This window comes from Hypanus sabinus, unplaced genomic scaffold (genome assembly GCF_030144855.1).
Source record: "Hypanus sabinus isolate sHypSab1 unplaced genomic scaffold, sHypSab1.hap1 scaffold_689, whole genome shotgun sequence".
In the NCBI taxonomy this organism is placed as follows: Eukaryota; Metazoa; Chordata; class Chondrichthyes; order Myliobatiformes; family Dasyatidae; genus Hypanus; species Hypanus sabinus.
Genome location: NW_026781542.1, coordinates 71,750 through 89,413, shown reverse-complemented (window position 1 = coordinate 89,413; position 17,664 = coordinate 71,750). Strand labels below are relative to the sequence as shown.

Here is a 17,664-nt window from a genome sequence, read left to right as displayed (position 1 = left end):
CAGTAGGTGAGGACAATCCCCTGATCTGAGAGGGATGAGAGACAGTTCCTGGTCTCAGTAGGTGAGGACAATCCCCTGATCTGAGAGGGATGAGAGACACTTCCTGGTCTCAGTAGGTGAGGACAATCCCCTGATCTGAGAGGGGTGAGAGACACTTCCTGGTCTCAGTAGGTGAGGACAATCCCCTGATCTGAGAGGGATGAGAGACACTTCCTGGTCTCAGTAGGTGAGGACAATCCCCTGATCTGAGAGGGGTGAGAGACACTTCCTGGTCTCGGGGTGAGGACAATCCCCTGATCTGAGAGGGATGAGAGACACTTCCTGGTCTCAGTAGGTGAGGACAATCCCCTGATCTGAGAGGGATGAGAGACACTTCCTGGTCTCGGGGTGAGGACAATCCCCTGATCTGAGAGGAATGAGAGACACTTCCTGGTCTCAGTAGGTGAGGACAATCCCCTGATCTGAGAGGGGTGAGAGACACTTCCTGGTCTCAGTAGGTGAGGACAATCTCCTGATCTGAGAGGGATGAGAGACACTTCCTGGTCTCAGTAGGTGAGGACAATCCCCTGATCTGAGAGGGATGAGAGACACTTCCTGGTCTCAGTAGGTGAGGACTATCCCCTGATCTGAGAGGGGTGAGAGACACTTCCTGGTCTCGGGGTGAGGACAATCCCCTGATCTGAGAGGAATGAGAGACACTTCCTGGTCTCAGTAGGTGAGGACAATCCCCTGATCTGAGAGGGGTGAGAGACACTTCCTGGTCTCGGGGTGAGGACAATCCCCTGATCTGAGAGGAATGAGAGACACTTCCTGGTCTCAGTAGGTGAGGACAATCCCCTGATCTGAGAGGGGTGAGAGACACTTCCTGGTCTCAGTAGGTGAGGACAATCTCCTGATCTGAGAGGGATGAGAGACACTTCCTGGTCTCAGTAGGTGAGGACAATCCCCTGATCTGAGAGGGATGAGAGACACTTCCTGGTCTCAGTAGGTGAGGACTATCCCCTGATCTGAGAGGGGTGAGAGACACTTCCTGGTCTCGGGGTGAGGACAATCCCCTGATCTGAGAGGAATGAGAGACACTTCCTGGTCTCAGTAGGTGAGGACAATCCCCTGATCTGAGAGGGGTGAGAGACACTTCCTGGTCTCGGGGTGAGGACAATCCCCTGATCTGAGAGGGGTGAGAGACACTTCCTGGTCTCGGGGTGAGGACAATCCCCTGATCTCAGAGGGGTGAGAGACATTTCCTGGTCTCAGTAGGTGAGGACAATGCCCTGATCTGAGAGGGGTGAGAGACACTTCCTGGTCTCAGTAGGTAAGGACAATCCCCTGATCTGAGAGGGATGAGAGACACTTCCTGGTCTCGGGGTGAGGACAATCCCCTGATCTGAGAGGGGTGAGAGACACTTCCTGGTCTCAGTAGGTGAGGACAATCCCCTGATCTGTGAGGGGTGAGAGACACTTCCTGGTCTCAGTAGGTGAGGACAATCCCCTGATCTGAGAGGGGTGAGAGACACTTCCTGGTCTCAGTAGGTGAGGACAATCCCCTGATCTGAGAGGGGTGAGAGACACTTCCTGGTCTCAGTAGGTGAGGACAATCCCCTGATCTGAGAGGGGTGAGAGACACTTCCTGGTCTCAGTAGGTGAGGAGAATCCCCTGATCTGAGAGGGGTGGGAGACACTTCCTGGTCTCAGTAGGTGTGGACAATCCCCTGATCTGAGAGGGGTGAGAGACACTTCCTGGTCTCAGTAGGTGAGGACAATCCCCTGATCTGAGAGGGGTGGGAGACACTTCCTGGTCTTGGGGTGAGGACAATCCCCTGATCTGAGAGGGGTGAGAGACACTTCCTGGTCTCAGTAGGTGAGGACAATCCCCTGATCTGAGAGGGATGAGAGACAGTTCCTGGTCTCAGTAGGTGAGGACAATCCCCTGATCTGAGAGGGATGAGAGACACTTCCTGGTCTCAGTAGGTGAGGACAATCCCCTGATCTGAGAGGGGTGAGAGACACTTCCTGGTCTCAGTAGGTGAGGACAATCCCCTGATCTGAGAGGGATGAGAGACACTTCCTGGTCTCAGTAGGTGAGGACAATCCCCTGATCTGAGAGGGATGAGAGTCACTTCCTGGTCTCAGTAGGTGAGGACAATCCCCTGATCTGAGAGGGATGAGAGACACTTCCTGGTCTCGGGGTGAGGACAATCCCCTGATCTGAGAGGGATGAGAGACACTTCCTGGTCTCAGTAGGTGAGGACTATCCCCTGATCTGAGAGGGGTGAGAGACACTTCCTGGTCTCGGGGTGAGGACAATCCCCTGATCTGAGAGGAATGAGAGACACTTCCTGGTCTCAGTAGGTGAGGACAATCCCCTGATCTGAGAGGGGTGAGAGACACTTCCTGGTCTCGGAGTGAGGACAATCCCCTGATCTGAGAGGGGTGAGAGACACTTCCTGGTCTCGGGGTGAGGACAATCCCCTGATCTCAGAGGGGTGAGAGACATTTCCTGGTCTCAGTAGCTGAGGACAATCCCCTGATCTGAGAGGGGTGAGAGACACTTCCTGGTCTCAGTAGGTGAGGACAATCCCCTGATCTGAGAGGGGTGGGAGACACTTCCTGGTCTTGGGGTGAGGACAATCCCCTGATCTGAGAGGGGTGAGAGACACTTCCTGGTCTCAGTAGGTGAGGACAATCCCCTGATCTGAGAGGGATGAGAGACAGTTCCTGGTCTCAGTAGGTGAGGACAATCCCCTGATCTGAGAGGGATGAGAGACACTTCCTGGTCTCAGTAGGTGAGGACAATCCCCTGATCTGAGAGGGGTGAGAGACACTTCCTGGTCTCAGTAGGTGAGGACAATCCCCTGATCTGAGAGGGATGAGAGACACTTCCTGGTCTCAGTAGGTGAGGACAATCCCCTGATCTGAGAGGGATGAGAGACACTTCCTGGTCTCAGTAGCTGAGGACAATCCCCTGATCTGAGAGGGATGAGAGACACTTCCTGGTCTCGGGGTGAGGACAATCCCCTGATCTGAGAGGGATGAGAGACACTTCCTGGTCTCAGTAGGTGAGGACTATCCCCTGATCTGAGAGGGGTGAGAGACACTTCCTGGTCTCGGGGTGAGGACAATCCCCTGATCTGAGAGGAATGAGAGACACTTCCTGGTCTCAGTAGGTGAGGACAATCCCCTGATCTGAGAGGGGTGAGAGACACTTCCTGGTCTCAGGGTGAGGACAATCCCCTGATCTGAGAGGGGTGAGAGACACTTCCTGGTCTCGGGGTGAGGACAATCCCCTGATCTCAGAGGGGTGAGAGACATTTCCTGGTCTCAGTAGGTGAGGACAATCCCCTGATCTGAGAGGGGTGAGAGACACTTCCTGGTCTCAGTAGGTAAGGACAATCCACTGATCTGAGAGGGATGAGAGACACTTCCTGGTCTCGGGGTGAGGACAATCCCCTGATCTGAGAGGGGTGAGAGACACTTCCTGGTCTCAGTAGGTGAGGACAATCCCCTGATCTGTGAGGGGTGAGAGACACTTCCTGGTCTCAGTAGGTGAGGACAATCCCCTGATCTGAGAGGGGTGAGAGACACTTCCTGGTCTCAGTAGGTGAGGACAATCCCCTGATCTGAGAGGGGTGAGAGACACTTCCTGGTCTCAGTAGGTGAGGACAATCCCCTGATCTGAGAGGGGTGAGAGACACTTCCTGGTCTCAGTAGGTGAGGAGAATCCCCTGATCTGAGAGGGGTGGGAGACACTTCCTGGTCTCAGTAGGTGTGGACAATCCCCTGATCTGAGAGGGGTGAGAGACACTTCCTGGTCTCAGTAGGTGAGGACAATCCCCTGATCTGAGAGGGGTGGGAGACACTTCCTGGTCTTGGGGTGAGGACAATCCCCTGATCTGAGAGGGGTGAGAGACACTTCCTGGTCTCAGTAGGTGAGGACAATCCCCTGATCTGAGAGGGATGAGAGACAGTTCCTGGTCTCAGTAGGTGAGGACAATCCCCTGATCTGAGAGGGATGAGAGACACTTCCTGGTCTCAGTAGGTGAGGACAATCCCCTGATCTGAGAGGGGTGAGAGACACTTCCTGGTCTCAGTAGGTGAGGACAATCCCCTGATCTGAGAGGGATGAGAGACACTTCCTGGTCTCAGTAGGTGAGGACAATCCCCTGATCTGAGAGGGATGAGAGACACTTCCTGGTCTCAGTAGGTGAGGACAATCCCCTGATCTGAGAGGGATGAGAGACACTTCCTGGTCTCGGGGTGAGGACAATCCCCTGATCTGAGAGGAATGAGAGACACTTCCTGGTCTCAGTAGGTGAGGACAATCCCCTGATCTGAGAGGGGTGAGAGACACTTCCTGGTCTCAGTAGGTGTGGACAATCCCCTGATCTGAGAGGGATGAGAGACACTTCCTGGTCTCAGTAGGTGAGGACAATCCCCTGATCTGAGAGGGATGAGAGACACTTCCTGGTCTCAGTAGGTGAGGACTATCCCCTGATCTGAGAGGGGTGAGAGACACTTCCTGGTCTCGGGGTGAGGACAATCCCCTGATCTGAGAGGAATGAGAGACACTTCCTGGTCTCAGTAGGTGAGGACAATCCCCTGATCTGAGAGGGGTGAGAGACACTTCCTGGTCTCGGGGTGAGGACAATCCCCTGATCTGAGAGGGGTGAGAGACACTTCCTGGTCTCGGGGTGAGGACAATCCCCTGATCTCAGAGGGGTGAGAGACATTTCCTGGTCTCAGTAGGTGAGGACAATCCCCTGATCTGAGAGGGGTGAGAGACACTTCCTGGTCTCAGTAGGTGAGGACAATCCCCTGATCTGAGAGGGATGAGAGACACTTCCTGGTCTCGGGGTGAGGACAATCCCCTGATCTGAGAGGGGTGAGAGACACTTCCTGGTCTCAGTAGGTGAGGACAATCCCCTGATCTGAGAGGGGTGGGAGACACTTCCTGGTCTCGGGGTGAGGACAATCCCCTGATCTGAGTGGGGTGAGAGACACTTCCTGGTCTCAGTAGGTGAGGACAATCCCCTGATCTGAGAGGGGTGAGAGACACTTCCTGATCTCAGTAGGTGAGGACAATCCCCTGATCTGAGAGGGGTGAGAGACACTTCCTGGTCTCAGTAGGTGAGGACAATCCCGTGATCTGAGAGGGGTGAGAGACACTTCCTGGTCTCAGTAGGTGAGGACAATCCCCTGATCTGAGAGGGGTGAGAGACACTTCCTGATCTCAGTAGGTGAGGACAATCCCCTGATCTGAGAGGGGTGAGAGACACTTCCTGGTCTCAGTAGGTGAGAACAATCCCCTGATCTGAGAGGGATGAGAGATACTTCCTGGTCTCAGTAGGTGAGGACAATCCCCTGATCTGAGAGGGGTGAGAGACACTTCCTGGTCTCAGTAGGTGAGGACAATCCCCTGATCTGAGAGGGATGAGAGACACTTCCTGGTCTCAGTAGGTGAGGACAATCCCCTGATCTGAGAGGGATGAGAGACACTTCCTGGTCTCAGTAGGTGAGGACAATCCCCTGATCTGAGAGGGGTGAGAGACACTTCCTGGTCTCAGTAGGTGAGGACAATCCCCTGATCTGAGAGGGGTGAGAGACACTTCCTGGTCTCAGTAGGTGAGGACAATCCCCTGATCTGAGAGGGATGAGAGACACTTCCTGGTCTCAGTAGGTGAGGACAATCCCCTGATCTGAGAGGGGTGAGAGACACTTCCTGGTCTCAGTAGGTGAGGACAATCCCCTGATCTGAGAGGGGTGAGAGACACTTCCTGGTCTCGGGGTGAGGACAATCCCCTGATCTGAGAGGGATGAGAGATACTTCCTGGTCTCAGTAGGTGAGGACAATCCCCTGATCTGAGAGGGGTGAGAGACACTTCCTGGTCTCAGTAGGTGAGGACAATCCCCTGATCTGAGAGGGGTGAGAGAGATTTCCTGGTCTCGGGGTGAGGACAATCCCCTGATCTGAGAGGGGTGAGAGACACTTCCTGGTCTCGGGGTGAGGACAATCCCCTGATCTGAGAGGGATGAGAGACACTTCCTGGTCTCAGTAGGTGAGGACAATCCCCTAATCTGAGAGGGATGAGAGACACTTCCTGGTCTCAGTAGGTGAGGACAATCCCCTGATCTGAGAGGGGTGGGAGACACTTCCTGGTCTCAGTAGGTGAGGACAATCCCCTGATCTGAGAGGGGTGAGAGACACTTCCTGGTCTCAGTAGGTGAGGAGAATCCCCTGATCTGAGAGGGGAGAGAGGTATACTCTGGCCTCGAGTTGAGGAGAATTCCCTGATCATTGGATGAGGACAATCACCTTTTGGAGGGGGTAAGGGGCATTCTGTGAGAGGGGAGATTTTTCTCAGGTCTGAAGGAAAAGCTGATTCCATTTTCCGGGAAGCTCTATCCCCAGTTTGGAGCATCGGAATTTCTCTGATCCCGAGAGAAGGTGGATCCTTGTTGTGGGATGTTTGGAGGAGCAGATTTTCCTGGTGAAGGGATGGGGTTTGGGGAGGGGTTGATGGTGATTTCTGAGGAATTGAATTTTCCTGGTGTATAGGAAGTGTAGTTCTTGGTGTAAAGAAGGGAATCTCCTGGTGGTAAGTGATGGATTTTGTGGGTGATGAGAGGAGGGTCTCTCTGCTGTCCTAATCCCCCACACAGTGCGGTCTAACTGTGTTTCTTCACCCGTCGCTCCCCATCGAAATCCCTGGTCCACAGATACATGAGATACTGAGGAAACAGCTCCCCTGCAAGCAAATCCTGTCCAGGAGAAAATGTGACAAGGGAAATAACTGAGAAGGAAGATCTCAGACTGTGTTTTTCCAACGTATCACAGGGTGATGGACAATGTGTGAAGTGTTCATGGGTTGTGGTGGGGAGTGTGAGGTTTCAGTCAGTTGTGTGATGGTGGTGGGGAATCCAATATCAGTGAAATATTATTAGCATCAATTAGACTGTGTATCTGTCATTGAGAATCAGGTTTATTATCAGTGACATATTACTCTTTCATCTTTCATTATTTCTCATCGATTGAGTGTAATAATGGGTTTAATCCAAGCAATGAAAGACACATTCAGATTCCTGGGATGTGTCTCTGTAATTGTTTCTGTATTTCCAATGATCCATGATACTTTAATTAAGAACGTATTTCTGTTTTACTTCAGTTGTGATGTTACGGTCATTTATGACTGTTGTTAAAAGTAATATCATAAAGACACAAAATAAATGAACATTGCCAAACAGCTTGTGGAGAAAGGAGACCGTTTCTGCACAGTTGATCTTCCTTTGCATGTCAGCTGTTTGTCGGTCTTTATTTAAGTGTAGATTTTGGTAAGTTGTATCGTGCTTTATTTTCACGTGAATGCTTGTATGAAAATGAGTCTCAGGGTAGTATATGGTGATGTATACGTACTTTGTTAATAAATTTACTTTGAACTTTAAGCTGTTCTTTTCAGTATCTGAATCAGGTTTAATAACACTGACGTATGTCATGAAATTTGTTGTTTTGTGTCAGCAGTACAGTGTAAGTCAGAAAATACTATGAATTACAATAACAAATGTATAGAATATAAAAATAAGTCGTGTAAAAAGAGAGCAAGAATATCTTCAAGCTGATTATCTTTCCTGCAATTTCCATTGAGCACTGAAGACTGGTTCTGGATTGAATTAATATCTGCTACACTCACATAATTCCACAATTCCTGAATCATTCCAAACAGAACCTATCAAATACCTGGAAGAGGCCTGAACTGCTACAGCACAGGAGGCTATGGATCAACAGCAGGTAAGAGGGAAGAGTGGAGATGGGTACCTGCTGTGTTTTGTAACTACAAGACATTAAACTAATGAAAAGAATGACATGGGAGCGGGAATGTGAGTCTAACTAGGCACACACATATCACGTGGTAGCTTCATGACGCATGCAATACTTTAATTTTTACAGATAGTCCATAATGAATTATTTAAACAAGAATGTTTAGTCAACGATATATTTACAATGTTACTGAAATATTAACTACACAACATTCCTACCTGCTTAGCTGTAAACTCCAATTCAATGGAGAATGCATCTCAACTCTCTATACACAGTATACTATATAATACAACTGCTGTAGACAGACATCATGCATAGTCAATTTGAAATTGTCCCATTCAGGCGAAAGATTGATTCACTATGGATGGAGGTTTTCTTACTCTGATGGGATAATGTCTTTCCTGACTGAGGGATCACTACACTTGGCAGGTGTGACTTTGAAGCATTGAGCCTCACCCACATTAGCACTGGTTAAAACATTTTACACCCCAAAGCTGACTCGAGACCTTTCTGTCGATCTGTGCATGTTGTTTGTCACTGCAGCATGAAGGCAACGTGATGCGGAGGCTGTGGGGTGTTCATTTCCATCACCCAGAACTTGTGACATGACTGCACCTGTACCATAAGGCGAGGTGTCATGGGCAAGCTTCCCTAGACAGTGTGGATCAAGATGTTTGAGTACAGTGTGTGTTGTCACCATTTCCTCTGCCTTTTGTCCATTACCATCTCTTCTCCATCTATGATGATGAGTGCAGGGAGTGGAGGAGAGTAGCCAGGTTTGGCAGGAATTAACAAATCATAAAAAGTACCACAACTCTGACATGTCTCGGGGCATCCACCACTGCTTGAATTTTCTCAGCACACTTGTGTAATTCTTGTGCATCAATGATGTGACCACAGTAAGTGATGTTTGGTTTAAAGAAGTTACAGTTGTGTTGTGCTCTGGGCCATAATCTTTTAATCTTTTTAACTCTGTCTTGAGGTTTTAGAGATCATCCTTACTGGTCATCTGGGTAACACTGAGTGGCTGGACAGCCTTGCAGCACCTGGTTCCTCACTTTCTGCTGGACCTCAGGTGCAGATGCTCCTCCAAAAATAAGCAGAAAAACCCTTTGTAGTGTTTATGCTGAGAAACACTATGGACTCTTCTTTCATCTCCCTCTGTAGGTAAGCCTCAGCTAAGTCCACTTTGCTCAAGTGTTTTCCTCCAGAAAAGTTTGCAGAGGTCCCCTCCATCCCAGGCAGAAGGTATTGATCTACTTTCGGTACTGGGTTGATGGTGATCTGAAAATCACCACAGATCTGGACAGACCCATTCTTCTTGGCTACTGGGACCACTGGCATTGCTCATGGGTTCCACTCGAGCTTGGACAGAATTTCTTCAGCCTCCATGTGATCCAGCTCACTGGCTACTTTATCATGGATAGTGTAAGGAACTGGTCGGGCTTTGCTAAACTTGGGTGTGGGATGTTCATTTAACACTGTTTTACCCGTGATACATTTGAGTTTTCCAATGGCATCCCTGAACACTGCTGTGGCATCATCCAGGACCTTGCTTAATTCACTTTCGGTCGTCTCTCACAGGGGATGTGTTATTCCCACAGGAATGATCTCTTCTCCAGTATGAGATCTGCAGGCTTCAATTTAATATCTTTGAAATGGCATTCAATCTGATTTTGTGGAATTACTGGAACAGCTGAGCTGGAGTCCAATTCTGGTGTAAGCCACATTGCTTGTCTATTATTGTTTTTCAAATTGTAAAGCTCAAGAGTACCCAGTCTCGTGTCACTCTACCCAAGAACATCTGCTGATGCTGGAAATCCAGAGCAACACACACAAAACGCTGGAAGAACTCGGCAGGTCAGTCATCATCTATGGAAAAGAGTTAACAGTCCACGTTTCAGGCCAAGACCCTGCATCAGGACTGAAATGTTAACTGATGGTGCTTTTCCACAGATACTGCCTGACCTGCTGAGTTTTTCCAGCACTTACATAGAACATAGAATAGTACAGCACATTACAGGCCCTTTGGCCCACAATGTTGTGCCTACCCTCAAACCCTGCCTCCCATATAACCTCCCCCCACTTTAAATTCCTCCATATACCTGTCTAGTAGTCTCTTAAACTTCACTAGTGTATCTGCCTCCACCACTGACTCAAGCAGTGCATTCCACGCACCTACCACTCTCTGAGTGAGAAACCTTCCTCTGATATCCCCCTTGAACTTCCCTCCCCTTACCTTAAAGCCATGTCCTCTTGTGCTGAGCAGTGGTGCCCTGGGGAGGAGGTGCTGGCTGTCCACTCTGTCTATTCCTCTTAATATCTTGTACACCTCTATCATGTCTCCTCTCATCCTCCTTCTCTCCAAAGAGTAAAGCCCCAGCTCCATTAATCTCTGATCATAATCCATACTCTCCAAACCAGGCAGCATTCTGGTAAATCTCCTCTGTACCCTTTCCAATGCTTCCACATCCTTCCTATACTGAGGTGACCAGAACTGGACACAGTACTCCAAGTGTGGCCTAACTAGAGTTTTATACAGCTACATCATTACATTGTGTCTCTTATACTCTATCCCTCGACTTATAAAAGCTAACACCCCATAAGCTTTCTTAACTACCCTATCTACCTGTGAGGCAACTCTCAGGGATCTGCAGACATGTACCTCCAAATCCCTCTGCTCCTCAACACTACGAAGTATCCTGCCATTTACTTTGCACTCTGCCTTGGAGTTTGTCCTTTTAAAGTGTACCACCTCACACTTACCCGGGTTGAACTCCATCTGCCATTTCTCAGCCCACTTCTGCATCCTATCAATGTCTCTCTGCAATCTTCGACAATCCTCTACACTATCTACAACACCACCAACCTTTGTGTCATCTGTAAACTTGCCAACCCACCCTTCTACCCCCATATCCAGGTCGTTAATAAAAATCATGAAAAGTGGAGGTCCCAGAGCAGATCCTTGTGGGACACCACTAGTCACAACCCTCCAATCTGAATGTACTCCCTCCACCACGACCCTCTGCCTTCTGCAGGCAAGCCAATTCTGAATCCACCTGGCCAAACTTTCCTGGATCCCATGCCTTCTGACTTTCTGAATAAGCCTGCCATGTGGAACCTTGTCAAATGCCTTACTGAAATCCATGTAGATCGAATCCACTGCACTACCCTCATCTATATGCCTGGTCACCTCCTCAAAGAACTCTATCAGGCTTGTTAGGGACGATCTGCCCTTCACAAAGCCATGATGACAGTCCCTGATCAGACCATGATTCTCTAAATGTCCATAGATCCTATCTCTAAGAATCTTTTCCAACAGCTTTCCCAGCACAGATTTAAGGGTCACTGGTCTATAATTATCCGGACTATCCCTACATTTTGTGTGTGTCCGTGTGTCCCTGTGTCACTCTTATGATGATTAAGATTTTCATCATGCAGATTAATGCTCTTTTTGTAACTACAGCTGTATATTTATATCTTGCTCTTCCCTGTGCAATCCATTTATTTTTCTCTGTCTGGCATGATCTATGTATGGGCAGAATTTGTTGGGTATATCCAGGAGGGATTCTTAAATCAATACTTGGACAATCCATTGAGAGGAGGAGCTGTACTGGACCTGGTGTTGGGTAATGTACCTGGCCAGGTGACTGACTTTTCAGTAGGTGAGCAGTTGGGGTACAGTGACAACAACTCCTTAACTGTCAGGATAGATATAGATAAGGATAGGTATGGATCTCGTGGGAGAGTTTTACATTGGAGTAGGGCAAATTACAAGGGGATTAGGCAGGAACTAAGAATGGTTAATTGGGAACACCTTTTTTCTGGCAAGTCCACATCAGACTCGCAGAGAGTGTTTAAAGGTCAATTACACAGAGTACAGGGAAGGTGTGTTCCTGTTTGAAAGAAGGACAGGAATGGAAGGTGAGGAGAGCCTTGGATATCCAGAGAGGTGATGTATTCAGTCAAGGTGAAAAAGGCAAAGTATGTAAACCTACGGATGTCAGGATCAAGTGAAGCACATTAGGAGTATAGAGAAGGCAGATAAGAACTAAAGATGGCCATTAGGAAAGCCAGGAGAGGCCATGAAAAGTCATTGGAAAATAGCATTCCAAGGCATCCTACAGTATACATACATCGAGCAAGAGGATAACTATGGAGAGGGTAGGAACACAACCGGATAAAGGGGGAACATTTGTTTCGGTGTGGACATGTGAATGAGGTATTAATGAGTACAGTACATTGCTCAAGTGATTACCAAGGGAAAGGACATGGAGGACCAGGAGATCAGTGCCGTGTGGATAAAGTCTGGTTCGGCCTCACCTGGAGTACTGTGCAGAGTTCTACTCAACCCAACAAAGGAAGGATGTTGAGGTTTTGGAGAGGTTGCACAGAGGTTTACCAGGATGCTGTCTGGTTTGGACAGAATGTGCTAACATGAGAGGCTGGATAAACCTGAGTTGTTTTCTCCAGATCGTCAGAGGCTAAGAGGACTATGAGAGGCAGAGATACAGAGAGTATCTGTTTCCCAGGGTTGAAATGTCTAATACCAGAGGGCAGGCATTGAAGTGACAGTGGGTAGGTTCAGAGGGGATATGAGGGGTAAGATGGTGGGATATAGGCATTGTGTAAGTAGGATGGATTAGTTTTCAGGTGTTTTTGATTTAGTTTTCAACTGGTAGAACAGAACATTAAGGGCCAAAGGGCCTGTTGCTGTGCTGTACTGTCCTATAATTGATGCACTTCCTTGTATTTCTGCAAGTTTCATCTTTAAAGTGCCATTGGTCTGGCGTATGTGAGTCCTCGCCACACCAGTAACACAATGTTGTTCAGACACTCCTGCTCTGATTCGTCATTTCAATGTAGTTCACACTCATTTTCATTTCTGACTGCAACACAATTATGTCTACGTTGGACACTGGGCTGAGTTTACAGGAATATAATCGACAGAGAGGGTGAGGGAGGGACAGTTCACAGGATAAATCCCCCCACACCAGCAATGTGTCAGTGTTGGACACTGGGCTGAGTTTACAGGAATATAATGGACAGGGAGGGTGACAGAGAGACAATTCACAGGATAAATCCCCCCACACCAGCAATGTGTCAGTGTTGGACACTGGGTTGAGTTCACAGGAATATAATGGACAGAGAGGGTGAGAGAGGGACAGTTTACAGGATAAATCCCCCCACACCAGCAATGTGTCAGTGTGGGACACTGGGCTGAGTTCACAGGTCAGTTAATCACTCCGCCACACGAGGTGCACCTTCCATCCTGTCATTGGTCAGTTCACCTGCTGCCGCGCGCACTTTGCCCTACGTCACTGCTCAGGTAACTCCGCCCACCCCCGAGCTCCGTCTTTGTTCAGGTAAACTGTCTGCCTGCGAGCTCCTCCCTCCGCCTCTGGTCGGTTCGTTTGCCCGGACCGCGAGCCCCACCTTCCTCGCTGCTTTATTGGTTGGTCAGTCCGCCAATCCTGCTAGCCCTCAGTCATTGGTTGATTTATCTACCCGAGGCTCGAGCTCCGCCTGAGTCAGTGACTGTGAGGAGGGTCTCGGCGAGGGAGGGACTGAGGGTGAAGAGGTTCTCGATGAGGGAGGTTCTGAGGGTGAGGGTCTCGGTGAGGGAGGGTCTGAGGGTGAGGGTCTCGGTGAGGGAGGGTCTGAGGGTAAGGAGGGTCTCGGTGAGTGAGGGTCTGAGGCTGAGGAAGGTCTCAGTGAGGGAGGGTCTGATGTGATTGGGGTTTCATTGAGGGTGGGTATGAGGGTGAGGAGGGTCTCGACGAGGCAGGGTCTGAAGGTGCGGAGGGTCTCAGCAAAGGAGGGTGAGGAGGGTCTCGTTGAGGGATGGTCTGAGGTTGAGCAGGGTCTCGCTGGCTGAGGAGGGTCTCAGTGAGGGAGGGTCCAACGGTGATATGGGTTTCATTTAGGGTGGAATGAGAGTGAGGACGTCCTCACTGAGGGAATGTCTGAGGATAAGCGAGGGTCTGAGAGTGTCAGTGAGGGGGATAAGGAGGGTGAGGAGGATCGCAGTGAGGGAGGATCTGGTGGTGATAAAGGTTTCAGTGAGGAAGGGAATGAAGGGTCTGAGGGTGAGGGAGAGACTCAGTGAGAGGGGGTCTGAGGTTGAGCAGTGTCTTGATGAGGAGTGTGTTGATGAGGGAGGGTCTGAGAGTGAGGTAGCATCTCAGTGAGGAGGGTCTCAGTGAGGGAGGGCCTGTGGGTGAGGGAGTGTTTGAAGGTGTCAATGAGGGAGGAAATGAGTATGATGAGGGTCTCTGTAAGGGAGGGTCTGCTGGTGATAAGTGTTTCATTGAGGGAGGGAATGAGGGTGAGGAGGGCGTTGCTGAGGGAATATCTAATGGTAAGGGAAGGTCTGAGTGTGTCAGTGAGGGGGAGGATGACGGGGGTCTGAGGGTAAGGGGATCTCAGTGAGGGAGGGTCTGATGATAAGGGTTTCAGTGAGGAAGGGAATGAAGATGAGCAGGGTCTGAGGGTGAGGGAGAGACTCAGTGAGAGGGGGTCTGAGGTTGAGCAGTGTCTTGATGAGGGTGTTGGTGAGGGAAGGTTTGAGGCTAAGGGAGGAGCTGAAGCTGAGGTGGGTCTTGGACCATGAGACCTCTTACATTGAGTGATGGTCTGAGTAGCTCCTGAGGTAGAGATGGGTCTGAGGTGAGGGAACACTCTAGGGTGAGGGATGGACTGAGGAAACTCATGAGGGAAGTGGACAGTGTCAGTTGAATCAGCTCCAGAGATGGGCTGAAGGATCTCCTCAGTGGGATGGATTGAGGTGAGGGGGCTCCCTAGGCTGAGGGATGGATCAGAGGGTTCCTGAGGTCAAGAGACCATCTGACGAGGGATATCCCTAGGGTGAGAGATGGCTGGGTTTGGGGGACACACGAGGGAGCTTCTGATGTACTGGTACAGTCTGGTGTGAGGGACGGACCTGAGGGAGCTACTGAGGAAGTAGGGTAGTCGGTGTGAGGGGGCTCTTGGGGCTCAGACACAGTGAGGAACAGACCCGAGGTAGCAGAATGGTCTGGTGCAAGGAGGCTCCCCTGGGTGAAGGATAGTTTGAGAGGGAGCTCCTGAGGGTGAGGGACGGTGTGTTGAGAGGGAGCTCCCGAGGGTGAGGGACGGTGTGTCGAGAGGGAGCTCCCGAGGGTGAGGGACGGTGTTGAGAGGGAGCTCCCGAGGGTGAGGGACTGTGTTGAGAGGGAGCTCCCGAGGGTGAGGGACGGTGCGTTGAGGGGGAGCTCCCGAGGGTGAGGGACGAGTCTGAGGTGGGCAGAGTCCCAATGGTCAGAGTCCACTGATGACGGGTCTGTTACAGGAAGGTGTCAGACTGAGAGCGATGGACTCTCCGTGTCAGAGGCAGAGGCAACGTCTGGTGAGGAGCCACAGGGGAACATTGAACAACAGATGGAAACCAGGCTGAGGTGAGAGATGGAGCTGAGACTGGGAGGGTGAACATTTCCTCTGGTCTCACTCCCCACTGAGATATCACTGCTGTCCCATCCCTGCCCCTATTATCCTGAATTAATCTCTACAACACTGTCCACCATGACCCTCTGCTCGAGAATTACCTCCCGAGACCCCTCCACCACTGAGTGTATGTCCCTCATGATTGTCTACACCTCTATAAGATGACCACTCATTCTCCTACACTCCAATGGGGACAAAACAAAAAGTCCCAACCTGCTCACCCTCTGTCCATAACTCAGTCCCACGAGTCCTGGCAACATCCTGGTAAATCTCCTCTGCACTCCGTCCAGCTTCATGATATTGTTCCTGTCGCAGTGTGACTAAACCTGAGCATAGTGTTCCAAATCTGGCCTCACCAACATCTCGTACAATGTCAGAACATAGAAATAGGAGCAGGAGAGGACTCACAGACACGAGACAATCTGCAGATGCTGGAAATCCAAAGCAACACACACAAAATGCTGGAGGAACTCAGCAGGTCAGGCAGCATCTGTGGAAAAGAGTAAACAGTCGACGTTTCAGGCTGAGACCCTTCATCAGGACAGAAGGGAAAGAAGAGAAGTCCGATTAAGAAGGTGGGGGGAGTGGAGGAGGAAGTACAAGGTGGTGGGTGATACGTGAAACCGGGAGAGGGGGAGGAGGTGAAGTAAAGAACGGGGAAGTTTGATGGAAGAGATAAAGGGCTGGAGAAGGGGGATCTGATCGAGGGCAGAAGACCATGGGAGAAAGGGAAGGGTAGGAGCACCTGAGGCAGGTGATGGGAGGGTAAGGAGGTAAGTTGAAAGAGGGAAAAGGGAATGGGGAATTGTGAAGGGGATTGGGGCAATTACCAGAAGCTCAAGAAATCGATGTGTATGCCAACTGCTTGGCTGCTCCCAGACAGAATATAAAGTGTTGCTCCTCCAACCTGAATGTGGTCTCATCACGACAGTAGAGGCCATGGACTGACATGTCGGAATGGGAATGGGAAGCAGAATTGAAATGGGTGGTCACTGGGAAATCCTGCTTTTTCTGGCAGATGGATCGTAGGTGCTCGGTGAAGCGGTCTCCCAATTTTCATCGGGTCTCTCTGATATACAGGAGGCCACACCAGGAGCACCGGATACAGTAGATGCCCCAACAGACTCACAGGTGAAGTGTCAGCTCACCTGGAAGGACTGTTTGGGGCCCTGAATGGTGGTGAGGGAGGAGGTGCAGGGGCAGTTGTGACTCTTGTTCCGCTTGCAAGGATGAGTACCAGGAGGAGATCAGTGGGGAGGGACGAGTGGACAGGGAGTTGTATTGGGAGTGATCCCTGTGGAAAGTTGGGGTGGGGAGGAGTGCAGGGGAGGGAATGATTTGCTTGGTGGTGGGGTCACGTTGGTGCTGGCGGATGTTATGTAGAATTATGGGCTGTATGTGAAAGCAGGTGGGGTGGTAGTTGAGGAAAAGAACTCTATTCCTGGTTTGACGGCAGGAGGATGGGGTGAGAGCAGATGTGTGTGAAATGGAAGAGATGTGGGTGAGGGCAGGGTTGATGGAGGAGGAAGGGAATCGCTTTTCTTTGAAGGAGCAAGACATCTCAGTCATTCTGGAATGAAGGGTGATGGGGATTTTACAAGTGACGGGGTGGGACGAGGTATGGTCCAGGTAGCTGTGAGAGTCAGTGGGTTTGTAAAAGTTATCAGTAGATAGACTGTCTCCAGAGATGGAAATAGAGATTGAGAAAGGGGAGGTATAGACGAGGTAAATTTGAGGGCAGGGTGGAAGTTGGAAGCAAAGTTGATGAAGTTGACGAGCTCAGCACGGGTGCAGGAATCAGCACCAATGCAGTCTTTGATTAGCATAGGAAGAGTTGGGGAGCAATATCAGTGTACGCTTTGAACAGGAATGTTAAATGTAGCCGACAAAAAGGGAGGCACAGCTGGGACCTATGTGAGTGCCCATGGCCACACTTTTGGTTTGAAGGTGGTGGGAGGAACCGAAGGAGAAATTATTGAGGATGAGGACCAGTTCCACCAATCGGAGGAGAGTCGTGGTAGAGGGGAACTGGTTGACTGATGTTCTGAAGAAAGTGGAGAGATTTAATGCCCACCCGATGGGGGATGGAAGTGTATTGGGTCTGGACATCCATAGTGAAAATGTAACGATCAGGACCAGGGGGCTTAAAGACATTGAAAAGATCAAGAGCACGTGAAGTGTGACGGATGTAGGTAGGAAGGGACTGACCAAGGGGAATAAAACAGTGGAGGTATGCAGATGTAAGTTCAGTGGGGTAGGAGCAGGCTGAAACACTGGGTCTACCTGGACAGTCAGGTTTGTGGATCTTGAGTGGGAGGTGGAAACAGGAGGTGCAGGTTAAGGGAACTATGAAGTTGGTGGCAGTGGATGGG

The 17,664-nt window shown here is 50.1% G+C and overlaps 1 long non-coding RNA gene across 2 annotated transcripts in view; it reads left to right on the top strand.

Moving 5' to 3' along the window:
• The window catches only part of LOC132389873 (uncharacterized), a 39,177-nt gene extending 22,693 nt beyond the window's left edge, over positions 1 to 16,484 (top strand). The window contains exons 5-7 of one of the 2 annotated variants that reach the window (XR_009510714.1): positions 7,716 to 7,780; positions 8,793 to 8,977; positions 15,141 to 16,484. This is a non-coding gene — a long non-coding RNA (uncharacterized LOC132389873). Of the gene's footprint in view, positions 1 to 6,714; positions 7,432 to 7,715; positions 7,781 to 8,792; positions 8,978 to 15,140 lie in introns of those variants that run through there. The other variant, XR_009510715.1, reaches the window with a different exon arrangement.
• Positions 16,485 to 17,664: the final 1,180 nt, after the last annotated feature.